Source organism: Leptonychotes weddellii, chromosome 12, assembly GCF_054177405.1.
Source record: "Leptonychotes weddellii isolate Sample4059 chromosome 12, ASM5417740v2, whole genome shotgun sequence".
NCBI lineage: Eukaryota > Metazoa > Chordata > Mammalia > Carnivora > Phocidae > Leptonychotes > Leptonychotes weddellii.
The window spans coordinates 32294233-32316718 of NC_138380.1; the positions used below are offsets into that span (position 1 = coordinate 32294233).

The window sequence follows — 22486 nt, forward strand, 5'->3', positions numbered from 1 at the left end:
TATTTACCCCAAAGATACAAATGTAGGGATCCAAAGGGGTATGTGCACCCCGATGTTTATAGCAGCAATGTCCACAATAGCCAAACTGTGGAAAGAGCCGAGATGTCCATCGACAGATGAATGGATAAAGAAGATGTGGTATATATATACAATGGAATATTATGCAGCCATCAAAAGGAATGAGATCTTGCCATTTGCAATGACATGGATGGAACTGGAGGGTATTATGCTGAGCGAGATAAGTCAATCAGGGAGGGATGGGGTGGCTGGGTGATAGACATTGGGGAGGGTATGTGCTATTGTGAGTGCAGTGAATTGTGCAAGACTGTTGAATCACAGATCTGTACCTCTGAAACAAATAATGCAATATATGTTAAGAAAAAGAAAAGAAGAAGATAGCAGGAGGGGAAGAATGAAGGGGGGGAAATCGGAGGGGGAGACAAGCCATGAGAGATGATGGACTCTGAAAAACAAACTGAGGGTTCTAGAGGAGAGAGGGGTGGGAGGATGGGTTAGCCTGGTGATGGGTATTAAAGAGGGCACGTTCTGCAAGGAGCGCTGGGTGTTATGCACAAACAATGAATCATGGAACACTACATCAAAAACTAATGATGTAATGTATGGTGATTAACATAACAATAGAAAATTTAAAAAAATACAAAAAAAAAAAGAACAAGACCTGCTTTCAGATAAAGTAGTGCAGTAGCTTAAAAACCAACAAACATCACAAGGTATAAAGTGTAAGAAACTCAATCTTCTCAACTGCTGCCATGCCCTTTGAAAATGGCTGATCTCTCAATTTCACACCTGTTCTGCATGTCAACTTTTCGGGTTAAGCAACTAACACAACCAGCAAAAATAGTCACTGGATTTTTTTTTAAAGAAAACATTTGCCTTATTAACATATAAAAGAGTATGTATATATATATATACAAACTCTTGTGAATATATATATATATATATATTCACAAATACACTCACACAAGCACACAGGCACATGCACACACACAGATACATGGGTATTCCAACATCTGACAAATAACACTAATGGCAGTGAAGATAGTCTACTAATACAATGTGTAGTGATGCAGATGATATAACATGTAAAAGATTTATCCTTTCCTTGAAGACACTCATATATTAGATATGAAATTAAAACAGTAACATAAAAATATGCCTATTTTTGCAGCACAGTCTAAAGGAAAGCAGTATATGGCCTAGAAATGTAGTATCATGTCACATAACAGCTTGAGACTATCAGCAATTAGTCTCTTAAGACTTAAAGTAAGATACACATCTACCAGGGCGCCTGGGTGGCTCAGTCATTAAGCGTCTGTCTTCAGCTCAGGTCATGATCCCAGGGTCCTGGGTTTGAGCCCCACATCGGGCTCCCTGCTCAGCGGGAAGCCTGCTTCTCCCTCTCCCACTCCCCTGCTTGTGTTCCCTCTCACGCTGTGTCTCTCTCTGTCAAATAAATAAAATCTTAAAAGAAAAAAAAAGATACACATCTACTGCATTGTAGAATTCATCAGTGTTATGTATTTATTTGGTTCTGAGTGGAAACAGATTTAAAATTTTCTAAAGACAAACTCTGTAAAACATAATCTCAAACAGCAGAGAGGTGGTACTTAAAAATCACTGTAAGAAATTAAACATTCTCTTTGTAAACACTTAAATAAACCATAATCTACTTTTAATAGTTTTATGTAGGAGGCTTTTAATGTTCAATTTATAAAATATTTTTAGCAAGGAGCATTTATGAAAATATCACACATTTAAATCATGTTTATACATACATTCTAAAATGATATTAATATCATGTTTTTTATACATCAAATGACTCTTCCCAATTAATCCATGAATTTTGGAGAAATTCAATTGTCATTTTAATTATGCTTGTAAAATCCCCATGTTCAAGTGAAAAAGTTCTGACTCTTACCTAAGGAATGAATAAAGGTTAAAGAAAAGATAATTTATTTTCCACCTTCACAGATATAAGTGGAAATATTTTAAATATGTTTCTATTCTTTGAAAATTGAAAAGGGAAATAGGAAGTAAAGGTAAGAGATTATAAATGCCCTTCATACAAATGTCCCTCATTTCATAGTCTTCAATATTTGGGGTAAATCCTATAGATTTCGGTTTTAATGAATTATCTTCTCCCATGCGAGTTATTTAGCTTACCTGGTCTTATTCCCATCCTTAAATCAGTATTTAATTTAAGTGCAACATGAATGAAAATCATTCTTGCTCAGTATCCAGTTAGTCTGGATATTTGAGTATAATATCTACATTTGTATCTCTATTGATCTGTCATGTGAGGTTCATTCTTTAATAATAATAGTAATAATAATAACACTTATTATAATTATTATAATAAGAGTTATTATAACAACAAAGCAATAGCCAACTCTTAAGCATTTACAATAATTGGGCACTGTTTTAAGCACTTTATGTGCAAAAACTCATTTATGTTTACAATTCCATGAGAGAAGTACATATCATCCCATTTTACAGATAGAAATGGATGCACTGAGAATCTAGTTTTTCCAAGGTCACACAGCTAGTAAGTGGCAAAATCTAGATTCAGACTCCAGTAGATTTTCTCTCTTAACCATTGTATTGTGTTGCTCCTTCAATCCAGACATACCAAGTTATCATGTAAATCACAGTTATATACTGGCATGCTACATGGTGCCAAATTGTATATAAAAACATTACATGTAACACATGATCTTTTTCACAGATAATCCTATCTTTATTAATGCTCCTAAAAAAAAAAGTTCCTAAAACTATTATGTTCTTTTCAATTTATTCAGATGACCTCAATTAAAAAAAAAGTATACATTGATTCCCTTCCAGGCCCCAAGAAACGCACCAGTCCCATGTCTCACTTAGCTTGAGTGTAGCAAAGGAGATGGAGACATAAACCAACAATTGCAATCTTGTGACCAGTTTAATAATAGAGGTAAGATTTAGGAAAAGAAATGGCATAAAGGAAGGACTGTTTGTTCCTGTAAACACTTCATTTCTTCAATTTCAGAGATGTGCCATCTTTTTAACACTATAATTTTAGGCATCAAGGAAACCACAATAAGACCCTCCAAATACCTCATTACAATTAAGTGTTACAATCTTAACAACTACAATGAAGATACATCTTGATGTGAATGGTATAGTGCTTATTTTTGCCTGATGTCTCACTCTAATTATTAATAGTACTCTTTTCACTTTCAAAAGTTACATGACTTGACTGAAAAATGACAAGGTCTGCCTAAAAATTCAATAAAATATCCTAGCCAGTAGGTATAAATCTCTCTGTGTCACATGAATAAAAGGGGAAGCTTCCAATATGAATACCTCTATAACCTACAGACAAAATTCTTGTACTTAGGGTTGTCGAATATAATTCAGATATACCAGCACCTGGTTATCCTAGGTAAAGAACTGCAACATTTTTTGCCAATTCAGTAATGCTGAGGGCAGTGATTAAAAAACAAAAGCAGGGACTTATTTAAAGAATGCACTGGTCAAAAACCATTGGAAAGAAGTCATTAACACTAATGACACAAGTTAATTATAACACTGTGGAACCAGACACTATTCAGAGGGCTCAGGACATGATAACTCCATTATACATGATAGCCAAAGTGGACCTTTCAAGATAAAAGAAAGTTTTGCCAAAGCTGTGTGTTACTCAAAACTATATGTTATGTTACTCAAAATTATAATAGTCTATGTTGCTGGAAGCTATATTATGAGTATACATTTTTCTCATTATCTGTAAGAGGAAGAAAAATTTTTTGGAAAGAAATTAGACCATACTACTGGCATTTAACAAACATGAGGTAAGTCAATAGCATTACAATAGCCAAAATAAATTAAAATATAAACAAATGACCTAAGATACTCAGTGAGAGACAAAGACATTTTAAGACAGAACCAGTGTCCCTCCATCTAGTTTTGGCCTTTGCAATAACCTTAACTTTTGGCCTCACTTCAAAACAGGTGTGCTGTGCTAGGACTGTGAATGGCAATGGATTCAAATGGAAGCATTCCCTTCATTTCTGCTTAAGAGATGTGTGTTTGCAATTTTACCCAAAGAACTACTATCATAATTTAAGACCACAAAATATGTTCCTGCCGAATGAATGGCAAAAGGCTAGCGTAACTGCCTTAAAAGCCTTTAACTGTGCCTTTACTGACTTCAACCCAACCTTACCCACACAAGACATAGATGGGCAGTTTTTGAATACTGGTCTTTCTATGTATACTCTTTCCTCATTTAAAAAAAAAAATCACTGGGGTCAATTTTATGTATGTACAAAGCTGTTCTATCCTTGAAGTTATAGAGATCCTAGTATTTTATAAAGTTGGGCATCATTTTTTTAATTGTTAAAGCCAATGGAATTTTGATAGTAGTCAACTCATTCACTCCAAGTGCTTTGTCTGGAAATAACCAAAACCTCTCAAAGTAGTTTAAGGGAAAAAAAAAGAACATATCATAAGGAAGGGCTAGAGTGAAAACAGGCATCAATAGGAACATGAAAAGCCATCAGAAATGGAGTTTCTCTTGGCTTTTATATTTTCCCATTTTTTTTTTCCCTGTGTCCACTTCATTTTCCTGTTTTGGTCAGTGGATTTTCTCTTTTGACTTACTCTTCTAGATATATGGTTCCTAAAATAGAATTATCCAATAACAGTATTACAACCTGATTATAAATGTCCTAAACTTAACTGGTTAGAGTTTTCTGGATGTCAGTTCTAAACTCCTAGGAGAGAGAAATTCATTTGGCTCCATCTGAATAAGATGTTCATTCCAGATGGAATCCATTGTATCCCAGTAACTGGAGGCAGAGAGTGATGAGGACTTCCTGTAAAGGAAATGTTTCCAAGTTCTCAAGGGTAGGTAGGGATTTGTAATATGTATCTGTAATGCACCAATTTTTTTGTGTGTGTGGATATGTTTCTGCCTCTCTTTTTCCTTTTGTAAATCTATAAGGCCCAGATTTCTTTTTTTCCTAAGTTTCTATTTAAATTACAGTTAGTTAACATACAGTGTAATATTAGTTTCAGGTGCAGAATTTAGTGATTCATCACTTACATACAATACCCAGTGCTCATCACAAGTGCCCTCCTATAAGGCCTTAATTTCTATAGATTTATAGATCTTGATATCAGAAGGGGGCAAAGTAGATCTTTTTATCGGTGGGGTAAGTTTCCTATACTTTGTTCTTTAAAATTCTACAACTCTTGGCCCTTTGTTTTTCCATCTGAATTATAGGATCAGCTTATCAAATTTCATGGAAAACTTGTTTTTAGTGGAATTTAATGAATGTGTAGAGAAGAACTGACATTTTAAAAATATTGAGTCCATCTGTAAGAACAGTGTATTTTTGTTTTCAACTATGATTTACAATATTCTCCATGAATGCATTGCCCGTTTACTATTAGATTTATTCCTATAAATCTACGGACTTTGGTGCTATTGTGAATAAGTTATTTTTTCCCCACTATATTTCTTTTGGGAAATTATTAATATATTGTAAGACTTGATTTTTATGTGTCACTTATTCAATTACTTTGCCAAACTCTCTCACTAGTTCTAATAGTTATTAGTTTGACATTTTGTTAGTTATTCCAATAGTGTATAAGAACACTATGGATTTTTGCATATTCTTTTATGCACTTTGCAAAAACTCTCACATTAGAACAACTAGTTTGTATTATTTTTAATCCTTTTCCTTGTTTCTTTTGAGGTGAATGTATACCTCATTTATTTTTAATCCTTTTTCTTAAAAAAAGTTCATATAATACTATAAAATAAAGCTAACATTTTTAACTGCATTGAACTGGTTTTGAGATAATTATCTATATCTCAAAACATGTATGTGTGTGTATATATATATAATATTTTAAAATTTTCCATTCACTTCTAATTATTTCCTGTTTCCCAGAATTCCCACTATAATTTAACACATAAATGTGTTATTTAACAGGACATTTAATTTTTTTATGATCTCTGATTATTAGTGTCATAGAATATGATTTATTGCCAATTATTTGAACTATGTTAACACTTCCTTTGTAACCTACTACATTATCAATTTAATTATTATTCTATGTATGCATTTTTGGGTATAGAATTCTGTACATATTTATTATATATTTAGTCTGCTTCAACTAGCATTCCTTGAAATCTACTAATATAATGGAGGAATCCACTTCTTCTTGTAATTATGCCTGTTTCACTTTAAATATTTCAAGACTCTTAGTTCTTAGTTGCAAATAAGCTCATTATTGTTAACATTTCTTAAGTGAATTTTTCCCTTTCTTTTTGTCCATGATATCCTTATTAATATTTTACCTTAAATTCTATGCCATCTTATATTAATATTGCTGTACTAGTTTTCTTATGGTTAGTATTCACATCACCTTATCATACCTCTTGCTAGCAACTTATAGCTGTATTAAAAAAAAATCCAATCTGTAATCTGTCTTTTAATAGATGAGTTTGAGCCATTCACAGTATTTTAATTAACTAATATATTTGAATTTATTTGTACCATGCTATTTTGAGTTTATATTTTATGGTTTCTATCTCTTTGTTCTCTATACTGCATTCTTAATGAATTCCTTAAATTATTCTTCCAATTCACTGCTTTTCTCTTCTACTCTGATGTAGAAATTATTTTTCAAATTTTAATAACCATGATTTTTATTTAAATGTATAGGATTTGTTCTCTTTCATGCCTAGCCATTTTCATTGTTCTTTTTAAAAAATAATTCCTTGCCATTTAAAAAATAGAAGTATTCTTCCATTTATCAATTTCAGTATTATAAATGTAGATATCCAAAGTCTTTATTAGAATATTTCATAAAATTAATTTAGCTTGAAGTGAATGTGCCAATTCTTGATTTGATTAGCTGTATTTGGTATTTGATTTCTTCATGTGCTTTAGAATTTTTGTTTATAAGCTCATTGTCACTTTCTTTCTCTGAGTTTATTTCTCTCTGTCTCCATCCTAATTTGTGGTTCTTTTCACCTGGCTTCTTGATTCTCACATGCAGAACAACCTAATCATATCATCAGATTTGGGGGCTTCTGTGCTGTGGGGACAATAGAAACATTGCAGATTCTGTCAGCTGCAAAGTCAGTTGGTTGTTTTTGTGCTATTCTTAACAGGGAGGCTATGTCTTTAGACTTGCAGCTTGTTAAAGTTGCATTCCAGGTTTCGGTCTGTGTTTTCTCATGAGAGAGCACCACCTCCAATTGTTGGATTCAAATTGTGAACACTATCAAATGTTTGTATTTATCCCAGTATTGTATGTGTCATATCCTAGGAAATGGCAGGAATGGGAACTGGAGGGGAGAAAAATTCAGTCCTGCATATTAGCTAAAAAGGGTGTTAAAGGGAGAAGAACAATATGTGCACTGTCTGTCTCTGTTTAATAATGTCCATTTAGGATTATCTCACAGTAATATAGTGAGATAGTTTACTCCTAAGAAAGGCTTTGTTTAAAAACCTTCATTGATCAATGCCAGTTTTAACAATAGCAACAGATATTGGTTGAGTATATTGCCTTTTATTCTCTTTGATTAGTGCTAAAATTTTAAGTAATAAGAATTTAGAATTTTATGTTTGTACTGGAATTAAAATAAAAAATTAATAAAATTTAAAATAGAAAAAGAAGTTAGAATTAGATCAGAAATGCTGTGGAATTGATTTTTCAAATATTTATGATTTATCCATAAATTATACTACCACATATCCTTTTATGGAATTCAAAATATGTAGAACTTACATTTGAACATCATTATGTTAAAGAGAAAGAAATGATTTGTTATTAGAGGTTCCTAGGCCTTCACTAAAATGCTTATTTCCAAGGATTCTTTAGGGCTTGAAAGGTCTATGTACAAATGCCTAATGGAATCAAATCTCCTTTGTCATGAAATCCAGGTACATGCATTTGAAGTAGTTGATATTATTTTCTCATTTCCTCACACTTGTAGCAGAAAAGTTGAAAGTGGCCTGTATAAGGGATCACAATCCCATAGAGAAACCTGAGAGAGAACTCAGCTTTTAGATTTCTAGGCTTTTTCTTTTCCACTTCATTTTATGTCACACTCTCCCTTTCTTTCTTCCTAATCTTTGCCATTGTGACGATAATCTTTGCTGCCTTAAGATGATCTCAGATACTTAAATATATATATATATATATATATCATCTTGCAAGATTTTAGGACTGAGTCAAAGCAGGTTAGTATTTGCTATGATCCCACGAAAGTATGATCCTACTAAAATATAAAATAACACCTAATACGGGCGTCTGGGTGGCTTAGTTGGTTAAGCGACTGCCTTCGGCTCAGGTCATGATCCTGGAGTCCCGGGATCGAGTCCCACATCGGGCTCCCTGCTCAGCGGGGGGTCTGCTTCCCCCCTCTGCCCTCTTCCCTCTCGTGCTCTCTGTCTCTCTCTCTCAAATAAATAAATAAAATCTTAAAAAAAAAAACCTAATACTAAAATATAAAATACCTAATATTGTATAAATTATTCTCATTAAATAACTAGAGAAAAGAAATAAAAAGTTATTTTAGTGCTGAAAACCAATTAGCCAGTGACTGATTTAGACTACTATCATGTTTCAGTTCCAAAACGCATGACCAAAACATAGCAACATCAAAATACATTGCGACCACTCCTCTGGTTATTTGTGTCACCCTCCTGAACCATATCATGGCGTATGGCTGACCTAACAAGCTATCAAGTCCTGACAAGTGTAAAATCCCTTTCATCTTATTCAGGGAAAATGCCTACTATATGTTTACTTTTCATTATAGGAAAATACATCTTTATGTATTACCTCATCAAAAACATGCTTTAATATAACCTAGAAAATTGAGTATGGTTCCTTAGATACCAAAACAATTCTTGTATGGGAAAAGATTGAATTAAATTGGGATTTTACTAGAATATTGAGTAAACACTTCATCTTGGTATGTTAACGCTACCTGGGGACCTTGTGAGGTTTTTGCCTTCCAATTTATAAATTAGAATTCTGCTGTAGTTGTGACCAAGTATAGAGTTTTTGTTTTAAATATTCCTACTCAGGATTTTTAAAGTATTCTGCCAACCACAAGAATAGTTTTTACATGTTTAGGTGAGTCAGTGGAAAGATTAGATTCAAAACACAAAAGATTAGATAATCATTTTTCTATTATCCTGAGAAAAAGTTGGTAATTCCATAGCTGTTTCTTACATTATTGCTAACCATAGCTGATCATAACTATTTCCTGAAGCTAACAGATGTTATAGTTAGATGCTGTGGAAAATCAGGAGTGTACCACACTGTGAAAGAATAATCCTGACATTGGGAATGACTTCAAGAGGAGGTGGCTCACGGGTAGGTCCTTAAAGCGATAGGAGGTGAGAAAGTAAGAAGTGTTTTACCCAAGATAGTTGAGTTAATTTAACTCACCAAATACTTAGAACAATCTATAATAAGTAGAGTTAACTACAAATCAGCACTGCTATGTGCTAGGCACTACCCTAAACATTTAACACAAATTATCTAACTTAATCTATTTAAAAACTTGAGGTAAACACTATTAATATTTTCACTTTAAAGATGAAGCCCTGAGGAACAGAGAGATCACTCGGCCAGTAAGTGGTAGAATCAGGATTCAATCCAGAGCAGCTGACTCCAGAACCTACACAGCTAAAAACAAGGATCTTGGAGTCGACTGTCTGGCTTCAAATTCTGATTCCATCTACAGCACTTAGATTACTGCCTGCTACGGGGTGAGTGCCTAATAAAAGTCATCTATTTTAATTATGTTTATTGTTATTACTAATAAATTGCTATGTCATTGCTACTTCTCTGTGGCTCTATGTAAGTTATTCAATGAACTGCAGATGATACAAATATGATAGATTGAAGGTCTCAGTCTTCAGTGAACTTTCAGTTTTTTAAGAGCAATAGATATATACCCCAGAGGTATAATAGGCTTAGTATGGGAGAGATTAATTCCAACTGGAAGAGATTAAGGAAGGCCCCAGAGGTGGTTTTTGAGCAGAACATAGGATGGATAAGCTTGCATTTGCAGAGATAAGAGGCAAGGCATTACGGGGTGAAAGGACAGTATGCACAAAGGCATACATTTAAAAATGTTCAGAGTGTTTTGGAGAATAGCTTGATTTGTACTTAGTTTGCATAGAGGGAGGGAAAGGCAGTAAGAAAAAAAGTAAGGAAAGCAGCCTTAAGTTTAGATTTCATGGAGCCCGGAAGAGGTCTTTAAACAAGTCAGTGATAGATCAAAGGCATTTCTGGAAGATTATTTTGGGAGCAGGGCATAAGTGGAGGGCAGGAGGGCAGAGGTATTACTATAGGCATGAAAACCAATTCAGGCTTGTTGCCATAGTTCATTTCACCTTCATTATTCTAATGGCACACTCTATCATTAATTTTTATGTGTGTCACTGGACAAGTCCCTTACTATTGTGATCCTCTGTTTCCTCATCTATAAAATAAGGATATGATCACCAGCTTCTAGAAGTCATGGACTCGCTGTGCTTGACTTTGTGCTTAAAACTGTCACGAATAATTTTTGTTCATGATGATGGTTGACAGACAGGAATATCATTCCTTTCTTGGCAAATTATTTTTAATATTTTCATTCATTTGGCAAATAATTCTATATTTTGATCATTTTTTTTACCTTATTTGCATTTCTTATCAACTAATGGTAAGTTGAAAGCCACATTTTATACTTCCATATCTAAATAAAAATTAGCATATCATATAGGCTCAAAAAATACTTATTTAATTCATTAATGCCAGTATGAAGTTCTCTGCCTTTATGGTCCTTTTCCAGTGAGTTTTAAAATTTACCAGACTTAGTTTTCAGACAAATTTGATATATAAAAGTAAAATGATTATTTGTTTTCCCATCACTGCTATGTAAGCTAAAAAATACATATTTTTATTGTATGTATTTTTATATCTTATCTCCAAAACCAGAATATATACCACACAAAAGAGTGGAAGAGGATTTTTTTTCTCAAAATAAATATATACAAATCCATACAGTATGGGACAGTTATACAATGATTATTTTTAAGATTGAAAAGTCTAAATATATATTCCATGTAAAGAGAGCTGACCTCAAGTTAAATGACTTCTACTTGGAACTTTTGTTGTGACTTTCACATATATTTTCACATTGCTCTTTGACTACAGTAAAACACAGATCCCTTGATATTTGAAGACTGAATGTCCCCTAGATACCTCAAGATGCTACAGTAAACAAAGTCCTGTTGATCTGAGAAACCACTAGAAGTAAATCTTAAAGCTAATTATGGCTCTCCTGCTGAGAGTTTCTTTAAGAGCCACTTTCCAATTTCTGACAACATTTGCCATTCTAGTACAAATACATTTTTTTTTTTCAGAATTCACTTGCATTTCAACTTCAAGATAGTGTTTGTCTTTCATTGTGAAATAGGGAAAGGTTATGAGGAAATTTCCAAGGAATTAAAAATTAACTTTTAAAATCCTATTTTAATTTTGCAAGAACCTGATGGATCCAGTTCTAACAATCATAGAGTTACATAACTATTTTATGGATTTGGGATGGTGTGTCATTGTCACTTTTGGCTTTGAATTAAAAAAAAAATCAGTTTCTTAAAAATAAACTCTCTGAATTGATTTTATTGCCAATATAAACCTTAGTGAAAAATTACCAAACTTCCTTTATTCTTTTGGTCACCTTAGTTTATTCCCCACAAAAAAACAAACACAGCAGCAATGAATTCCCTGTACTGTTCTCTGACCAACACAGCAGAGGTATTATTGCCTGTGGATGATACACTCTCCCCAGTCAGGAGTTGCATGGAGATTTTCTACATTTAAGGTGTCTCCCTGGCTGACATCATTTTTGTTCTAGAAAAGGAAATGAATTGGATTTAGTCCAATTTGTCTCTAAACTCCGTATCTTCACATTTGTTCAAAGAGAAGAATCAGATCAACGATAAGTCTAATTGGGCTATTTTCACCAATTAAAAAAAAACTTGTTATTTAAAGATTAATTATTTGATACTTAGGCAAATACCATATATAAAAGAATTAGTTATATGAATACAAAAATTGAATTTGCATTAGATTATCAAATGCTAAGGTTTATTGTCACCATCTTAACTAAATAATTCATGCGAAGCATCTCTTATAGTCTCTATATTAACAACCTGAATGGAATGAAGGCTACTATTTAGAATTTACTAACATACCTAATAAAATGTGTAAAGTTAGTTTCATTAACTAGGTTTACATAATGCATTTTTCTTATGACAATCATACCTCTTATGATATTCAAGGATATATCCATTTAATAAATTTTAAATGAATGACTCACTTTTTTTCTTGGTTCATTGTCATTTGACTGAACCCCATAGTTATATCCAGTAAGAAGTAAGGTAAAAATGAAGTTTCTGTCAACTATTTTCCACTAGCAAACATAGTGACTCACCTTCCAAATAAAAGCATATCAACATGAAAGTTTCCCAAGGGTATATTCTAGGTCATAATCTTTATGTTAATGAATTCCTTACTGAATAGTAAATCGTAAGAATATATTACCTTATTCCTATAATACATTACCTGTCAGCAGGTAATTACCCATCAAAACCTAAACAGAGAGGAAGATTGCCCTGTGACACCAGTGACCCCTACAGGTAAAATTAAAGAAACGTACACTGTAATTGGGCAAAAGATACCTACTGCATATTAGAATGTAGTTAGCTAATGCCAAAGCATAACATTTATCAGTAACTCCCAATGAGACTTGTTATTATTTTCTAATTACCATTGGAAATTTTGTAGTATATAGAATAAATCAAGCATACATTTTAATATTTTAGCTATTATTGAACAAATTTACCTTATGCATATTACCTAGAGTTTCTAGAAAACTCTGTCCAGATAGGGCCTTTAAAAAGATATTTGAAGTTATTTGATTAAAGAGCTAGAAGAGATCACAAATGGCTATCTGTTTTACAGCCTGCCTGATAATGAGTTTCAATAACCAGCTAACTGGGTGCTTAAGATGTATGCAGCACTGCACACAGTGTCTCAGGAACTCCCAGTGAGATAAGTAACATTATAGGAAAAGATAGTTGAGTGTCACTAAGTGGCAAAGTTGATAAACATGCCCCCAAACCCCTGCTCCTGGACATTATACTACAGGGTGAAGGTAATGTTTAGGAAAGTTCACAATATGGATACGTATACTTCAATCTCAATTTAATGGCATATACTTAATGCCTACTCATTTGTTTAATATGTATGGAGTGCTTATTTAATATATCATTATGGGCTGGGTCCTGAAGAGATATGAAAAATAGCCAACAATTAGCATGGGGAATTTTTTAAAAGAACAATGTATCACATTAATGGTTTAAACAAATGCAGTTTTAACACTCTGATGGTAATAAAGAGAGCAGCCATCAATTCAACCATTTCATATATATAAATGAGTCATTATTTGTAGTACTTATATCAACATTATAATTCCCCAGAAACCTATGAGAGGTATGAATAGTTTTTATAGCTAAACATTTTTCATGATCTCTTATATTGTTTTTCAGAAGGGATAGAAAGTTCCATTTTTTTTAATTTGTGCTTTGGAATTCAGTATTAAGTTTATCTTCATTTCTTTTTTTTTAAAGATTTTATTTATTTTGAGAGAGAGAGAGAGGGAGCAAGCGCAAGCAAGGGGAGGGGCAGAGGGAGAGGGAGAATCACAACCAGACTCTATGCTGAGTGTGGAGCCCAAAGTGGGACTTGATCACATGACCCTGAGATAATGACCTGAGTCTAAATCACACATTCGATGCTTAACAGACTAAGTCACCCAGGTGCCCCTGTCTTTGTCTTTTATGTTCCCAATTAACCTATGTAAAATGTGAGGCACGAACAGGAGAATGATGACTTTTGTTACTCTTAGAACATAGTGATGGAGGTATATTATGGTCAAACACAGTCTTTATTATTATTATTTTTTTTTTTGGGGAGAGTGTATGTGTGCATGCGTGGGGGAAGAGCAGAGGGAGAGGGAGAGAAAGAATCTAAAGCAGGCTCCATGCCCCCTGATGCGGGGCTCAATCTCATGACCCTGAGATCATGACCTGAGCTGAAATCAAGAGTCAGATGCCTAACCAACTGAATCACCCAGGCACCCTAAAATATTGTCTTTAAAAGAGCTTTCAAGGGGCACCTGGGTGGCTCAGTCATTGAGCGTCTGCCTTCGGCTCAGGTCATGATCCCAGGATCCTGGGATCGAGCCCCACGTCAGGCTCCTTGCTCCGCGGGAAGCCTGCTTCTCCCTCTCCCACTCCCCCTGCTTGTGTTCCCTCTCTCTCTGTGTCTCTCTCTGTCAAATAAATAAATAAAATCTTCAAAAAAAATAAACAAAGAGGTTTCAATTAGCTATAAAATTCCTAAAATCTTAACTTCGTCACTCAAACACATAACAAAAAGCAAAAATAAAAGCAGAATATTCCACACCTTGATATTTCTTTGATTTCCTCCATATAATAGTAAGCAGACTGCCAAAACCAAACATAATAAAAATGTACCAAGACTCCACAAGGAAACCAAGTATTAAATGCCTATTCATTTTTTCCATAAATATTTAATGAACACCTAATATGGGCCAGGCAATGAGACAGAAACTGGGTGTATTGTGGTCAACAAAACAGACATATTCTCGGCATTCACAGAGCTTAACTGTCTACAGGGAGACCTAGCAATAAAAGGTAAACAAATTATGAAGGGTGTTAAGTGCTCCTAAGGAAATAAACAAAGCAGAAGGTGACATGAAGGAGAACGACATGGGGGAATCTAATAGAGTAAGCAAGGCAGGCAGCCATGAAGAAATGTTCCAAATATGAACTGAGGCCTGAATAAATAGAAGGGACAGCCCTGGAAAAGCAGAGGGAAGAGTGTGAATGGAGGATCCTGGGAAGGAAAGAACCAGCTCTTGCTCAGAAACTAACCCCAAGCTAGCTAGGGTGATGGTTGGTGTGCAGAGTGTAATGAGCAGTAGCACAAAGGAACTGAGTTCAGAGCCGGACGCGACTTACGAACCAGGATGGGGAGTCAGAGTCTCATTTAATGTGTAATATTCAGGTAGGGACTAACAGAAGCTTCTCTTGCTGCTATGTAGTGATAAATTACACATGGAGATGATTAGAATGGGGAGTCAAGAAAGGATATTTCAGTGGATAAAACCTAATCTTACCATTGGAAAAAAGTCAGTTATTTCCTCACATTCCTATAAGTTGACAAGGACTGGGGATATTGTCTTAAAAATATCAGTTGCCATATTAAGGCTAAAGTAAAAAATTTGTGATTGCATTGAATTCAATATTCATTATACCAGGTAAATACATGCACTGTCATACTGATAATGGCTACAAATGCTGAGTCTGTGGTCTACAATTAACTAAAGTAAAATTATATCCCTTTTAATTTAAAGAAAAGCAGAAAAAATTGATCAGTCTTCAAAAAGATTAGTGGAGAAAAGAAATCTTTCAGGAGGTAAATTCAGGGTGCTTTTTTTCCCCCCACTATAACAAGCACGGGCCAAATTAAAATAGCAACAAAACAGTCTGTACATAATGCCTAACAGTCAAGTCAGTGAGGAAAATTAGTCAAGCCAGTTATATGGCTATGGGAGAATTCAGAAGGGTGGGTTTTCTGCATTTAACACTTTATAAGAAGTGACTGACTCACATAACTATAATTACTTTGTTCATTTATATGTAAAATGGATAGAATAATTCCAGCATAATGGGATTTAGGGAGAGTTGTATGAAAAGTGTCCTGCCCAGAGCCCGGGCACATAGTAGGCATATGGTTTATAACCAGAGTTAGGGGCCTATCTGAAGAGAATCGAGATCAGAGACAGATAGATTTTAGGGGTTTATGGAAACTTTGCTGAGTCATTAGCAGTTAGTCAATAAAAGAGATTAATTTCAACTTATTTAAAAAATTTCATCAGGCAAATCATAAACTAGGAAATTCTGTTCTTCAAACATTTTAGAATTTTTAAAATCTAACAAAGTGAGAAGAATGTAGTAATTAGACTGAGAAGGTAAGAGAGTCAGTGAAATTCAAACATAACACTAAGTACTCCAAACAATTTTGTTTCTTACTGGGATGTGCTTCTCACCCTCTTCCATGTAAACATATCATCCAAAACATAAGTAGGTTTAGGGAAAAAACAACTAAGAATTGTATGTTAAATTGTGTCCTTCAAAAGCATATACTGAAGTTCTAACCTTTAGTACATCAGAATGTGACCTTATTTAGAAGGGTCTTTGCAGAGGTAATTAGTTAAGACGAACTCATACTGGAGTAGAATGGGCTCTTAATACAATTATGACTCATGTCCTTTTAAAAAGAGGAGAATCCAGAGGCAGAAACACTCGGGTAAAAGATGGCGATGTGACAGCAGAGGCATAGATTGGAGTGATGTGTCTACATGCTGAGGAATACCAAGGACTACAGACAAACAGCAGCTGCTAGAAGAGGCAAGGAAGGATTCTTCCCCACAGATCTCAGAGAAAGAATAGACCTGACAGCACCCTGTTTCAGGCTTTTAGCCTCTAGAACCAGGAGACAATACATTTTGGTTATTTTAAGCCACCCAGTTTGTAGTACTTTGTTACACCTGCCCTAGGAAGCTAATACAAGAGTAGAGCCACATGGAGGCCCAGCTGATCGTAGTCTTCACTCTAATTTTTACCCCATCAAAATAAGAGACGCTAAAGACCACATGGAATGAGAGGATACCAAGAGCATTGAGTTCTTAACCTTAATTTTGATCTGGCCAACAGCATGCCTTAACAAAAACGAAACCAAACCAAACAAAAAAGCAAACAATCAACCCCCGGGCCCCCACACATTAATTATATCTTCTCTTCTGAGTCATTTATGCCTCATTAAGTGACAGACAAATGTTTATCACTGCCAGACCTCCAGGGCCTCCACAGCTGTAGAGAAATAAGGTCTACTCCATTGACTTCATGCATCTTTAACAAGGGTGCCATTGTGGTCGAACACCAGAAATCTCTTTTATTGGTGATGATGTACGTGACTAAAAGAACACAATCTGATTTTTTTTTTCAGACTCAGGTACATGAAATCGAGCTTACAGTGCTGCAAGTTAGGAAAACCTTGTTTTTAAGGCTGTAAACTGCATATAACTTTGTGAATGTATTCATACGCATGATATTAAAATAGCTTATGTGTGCCTAAAATCCTAGATTATAAAAATAGCACCTGGCTAAAAACTGGATTTTTTTAGTCGCTGCTCTCCCTTTCTGTGACCATTATAGTTTTCTGTGTCCTATCTTTCCTGCACAATCTTATTTGCCATCAGTCTTAATTCATTTTCACAAACAAATTAAGGCAGAGAGCCAGGTGAGGTATGCAACTCTACTCTCTTATCATTCACTTCCCTATGCCTCTGTCAGAATCAATAAATACTCATTCAAAGGGGCGGGGGGGCTAAGCAACTCATTAATCCTCCTGCTCACTGCTTCCAAAAATGGGTGGCTTGTTGGGAGGCTTCTGAAATCCACAGTGCAAAGTGTAGCTCTTGAGCACTGTTAAAGACCCAGCGTTAGAGCATGAGAAGAGGGACTTACCAGTAATAATTACACTGGTGTACGTGTGTTCCATGATACATCGACTCACAGCATTTTCCAAAACAACGTTTTTTTCCTCATACAGGATATAGGTGGTAGGTTGTCTCCTCATTGTTTAAATCTGTCCTTGAACACAAGCAACACCCTGGAAATTTCCAATATTACACAACACTTTTCAAAGCACATAAAAAGAAAGTTATTCAAACTCAAAAGAGTGAATAGTGGTTGCTGACTTGTTTAGAGTAAATACTGAAGGAGGTGGTGTGCAGAAAACCTTCAGCAATTCATGCGAGGAATGTGGACATCAACACCATAGAAATTCACATATAATACTGGAGGTTACAGGCAAATACAGACTCTGAATGGGTCTCTATGCTTAGGTTTCTCACTTTCCGTGACCTTAAAGCTAGAAGTGTGATATCTTGGGCTTACTATTTGAAATCTTTTGTTGCCTCCAGTTTGGGAGATTTTATTGTTATGGATTTTTGAATTCTAAGAGAAGTGATGTGAAAAATAACATCAGCCTGAACTTGGTAACCTCTACTTTTATTTTTTTAGTTTGACTTGCCTAAAAGCCTTTATAGCTGCTGTTTATTATTTCAAAACACCATTAATACTTACTATGTGATTCATTTCTATGTAAATTTTTCTTGTAGAGAGCTTTGATTTAGAGCAATGTATGCATTAGGAGGAAAACATAGTATAATTATTTACTCAAAAAACAAGAGAGAGGTGGGTTGAAGGGAGCATATCCCATGAGACTTAAGACTGACAGATTTGCAACAAAAAACCTTTTGTCTGGAAAGTAAGAAAATGATCCTAAGAACCAAGCACAATATACCTCTCATCTTGTCAAAACCAAAGAAGATGCTTTACATGTGCAAAATGTCCAATTGTCTATTCTCATACACAACTAACTTGGAAATACATCTTACTTGGAACATAACCAAATTGAAAGTAAAACCGGTAATCATAAACATGACACTTTTATAGATAAAAAAATAAAACTTAGATTTTTCAAAGTAGGATTTTGCTGCTTCATACTTTCAAGTATTTATTCTAGTGAATTAACTTATTGATAAGGTACAACAAGGTGACAGTTTATCAGTTAGAGAGTACAGAGCATCAAAATCTTAGGTATATTAAAAATAAGAGCTACTGCCTTCTAAGAACTTATAATATTCCAAGCATAATGCTAAGCTCTTTACTTAAAATATTCCCTCTCATCATCACAATGAACCTATGGAGTTCATAGTATTATTTTCATTTAAAAGATGAAGTATCTGAGAATCATTGACGTTAACTAACTTGCCCAAGATGAAATAACTGAAAAGTGGCAGAGTTGGCGGTCACATGCAGGTTTGTCTACCCTAAAGTAAGTGTGCAGTCTGCTGTGCCCAAGCAGCTGTGCTGACCAGATATTAGAGATGATAAGTCTTACCAATTCACTGGATTTCCCAAACTCAAAATTATTCCCCTCCCTTCTACTCTCTCCCCCTTTCTTCTTTCCTTTCTCCCTTGCTCCGTGTTCTCTCTCTCTTTCCCTCTATTTTCATTCTACTCCAAAATAAAAATATGATTTGAAGGGACATATCATGAAGTACATGTATAATAGGACCACTACAAGCTCCCCAAGAGATCATATGTCCATAAGTTTATGGGATATATAGGATTAAGAGTTAAACAGCACTCCTTTTGAAACACAATATTAACAAACAGTTCCAACACTTTATCCATTAATTTAGTGTTCATTCATTCAACACAATGCATTGAGCTGCTCCTATGTTCTAGGGATTGTGACAAGTCCCAGGAATGGGAAGATGAATGTATTACAGGTCTTTCCTTCGTGACAAGTACCTTATTACAGACAATACCCACAGAATAATGTATAAAGCTGATGGGAATAGAGGGCCTAAGTAATGGTGTTCAGGAGAGTTGAAAAGTTTCCACAGGAAAAACCGTTTCAATGGGTCATAGAGAATAAGGAAAGATTTTCTAGGAGAGAGAAGGGAAAGAGGTATCAGTATTCCTGTAAAAGGATGAGAGAAGGCTTGACCAGCTCTGGGACTAAAGCATGGGATTATTCCATGTAAGTGGTAAGATATAAGGTAATATACAAAATTGGAAGGTTTGTGGATTAGATACAGAAGATAAGATATATAAGCAATTTGAATGTGTACTAAGCCTTGTGTTATTTTTTTAAAAATATAATTTGGATCTTTGCACAGTGGCAGTATCGTAGCCAATGATGTTTATCCGAGGCGCGATTATTGCTAATTGAAAAATGTAATTTGGAACACTCTCCCACTTACAAAAAAAAATCACAAGTATACAACAACAAATTTTTTCCTGAACCCCTTGAGAGTACATTGCTGATGTGACATCCCTCGTGAATTCTTTACTGTGTCTCCTACAAATAAAAATATTTTCCAATATAACCATAATACAATCTCAAAATTAAAAAATCAACATCCGGGCGCCTGGGTGGCTCAGTTGGTTAAGCGACTGCCTTCGGCTCAGGCCATGATCCTGGAGTCCTGGGATCGAGTCCCGCATCGGGCTCCCTGCTCAGTGGGGGGTCTGCTTCTCCCTCTGACCCTCTTCCCTCTTGTGCTGTCTCTCATTCTCTCTCTCAAATAAATAAATAAAATCTTTAAAAATAAATAAATAAATAAAAATAAAAAATCAACATTGATACATTACTGTCATGTAAGTTTCAAACTCCATGCAGGTTTTTCCATGGTCTTGATAATGCTCTTTACAGCGAACACGTCCAGTTCAGGCCATCTAGTCTTTTTGATGTTCTTCATTTGGAAATGGTTCTTCAGTCTTGACTTTCACACTATAAAAGATTACAGGCCAGTTATTTTGTTAACTGTTCCTCAATTTGAGTGTCTGGTGCATCCTCACAATTTGATTCAAGTTATGCATCTTCTGCAGGAATATCATAGAAGAGGGGCTTTCTCATTGCATCCTATCAGGCATGTAATTTCAATTTGTCCCTTTAATGATGATCACTTTGATCACTCAGTTAAAATGGTCTATGTCAGATTTCCTCACTGTGAAATGCCTTTTCTTCTTCTTTTTAAGATTTTATTTATTTATTTGAGAGAGAGAGAGATAGAGAGCACAAGCCAGGGCGGGGGGTAGGGGTAGAGGGAGAAGCAGACTCCCCACTGAGCAGGGAGCCTGATGCAGGGCTCAATCCCAGGATCCTAGGATCATGACCTGAGCTGAAGGCAGGCTTTTAACCAACTGAGCCACCCAGGCACCCATGAAATGCCTTTTCTAACTTTTGTAAATAATTAATATTTGCATGAGGAGGTAATTTGAAACTATGTATATATCCCATTCCTCACTAAAGGTTTTATTTATTTAATTCAGTGGTTTATATAATCAGTTACTTTCATTATTTGTTTTGATATTCAAATGGTTCCAGAGTTGGCCAGTGGAGCTGGCCTTTAAGTTGACCCCTGTATCCTTTTGGTACCCCTCATCATTCTTTGTTTCTATCACAACTGGTTCTAAACTCATCTTGTTCTTTCCTTAGCTCTTGAGTCAGCCATTTCCCCAAGGATTCTCAGTTCTCTGTAATGAAGAGTGATATTTAGAAGTCAAGCTCTGGATGTACTCAATGCTGTTGGAGTAGGGCACAGTTACTGCTCTTGGGCCCTCTCATTGGACAAAGTTAGGGAATATGCATACACACATACATGTATGCACATATATATGTATATGCGTGTGCATACATGCACATATAATTGCATTTTCCAAGATGGCCATAACAAGGTCTCCCATCACACATGAACTACATGATTTTTTTTATGTAGCATGTTAATGCTCCTCTCATTTGGAAATTAGATCTATGCCCATCCCCTATCTTGAATCAGGGTGCTATGCACTTTATTGTGTCCCCTCAAATTCATATGTTGAAGCCCTAACCCCTCAGTGTTATGGTATTTGGAATGGGGCCTTTGGGAGTTAGTTAGGTTTAAATAAGGTCATGAAGGTGAGGCCCTCAACATAGAATTAGTACTCTTATATAAGGAGACACTAGAGAGAGAAGGCAGCTATCTTGTCAGAACCCAACCATGCTGGAACCCTGATCCTGATCTCCCAGCATCTAAAGCTGTCAGAAAATAAACTAAACCTCTGTTTTTAAAGCCACCCAGTCTTTGGTATTTTGTTATGGCATCCTAAGCTGACTAATACTTGTCAGTATGGCAGAAATGCGACTAAGGGACTTCCAATCTAGGTCTTAAAAGATTATACAACTTCTTTCTGGTCCTTTTGGAACCCAGTCATCATCCTGCAAAAAAGCAGAGAGCCACAAAGAAAGGACAGGTGTATGTTCTATCAAGAGCCCCAGTAGAGACCCCAGGTAATACAGCACGGAACTCTAGACATGTGAGTGAGCCTTTGGGTGATTCTAGCTCCCAGTTACCAGAAATCTCCAGCTTTCAAGTCTTTTCATCTGAGCCCCCAGAGATAAACTGTCCCAGTGTGACTTTTTCAAGGTCCTGATGCACAGAAATCATGAGAAATAACAAAATTATCGTTGTGTTTCAAACCCCTGCATTTGGAGATGATTTGTAATGTATCAGTACATAACGAGATCACATACTTCCAATTATACAATGCCACTGGATTCATTCTAGTTGCCTCTCTTTCTGTATTTGTAACTCCCTTCTCACACTGGGAAAACTGACTTCCATTTTCTTTAATATCTTTTACTTGTTTGATAAATCCTCCTGTATAAAACTAATCTTTTAAAACTT

General features: G+C 35.2%; 1 long non-coding RNA gene and 1 pseudogene across 1 annotated transcript in view; both read left to right on the forward strand.

The window, feature by feature from the left end:
- The first annotated feature begins 6860 nt into the window (after window positions 1-6860).
- The window catches only part of LOC145716505 (uncharacterized), a 32980-nt gene continuing 17354 nt past the window's right edge, over window positions 6861-22486 (forward strand). The window contains exon 1 of the long non-coding RNA XR_014139188.1: window positions 6861-9803. This is a non-coding gene — a long non-coding RNA (uncharacterized LOC145716505). The remainder of the gene's footprint in view (window positions 9804-22486) is intronic.
- On the forward strand, window positions 19925-20001 carry LOC115939664 (U4 spliceosomal RNA; annotated as a pseudogene).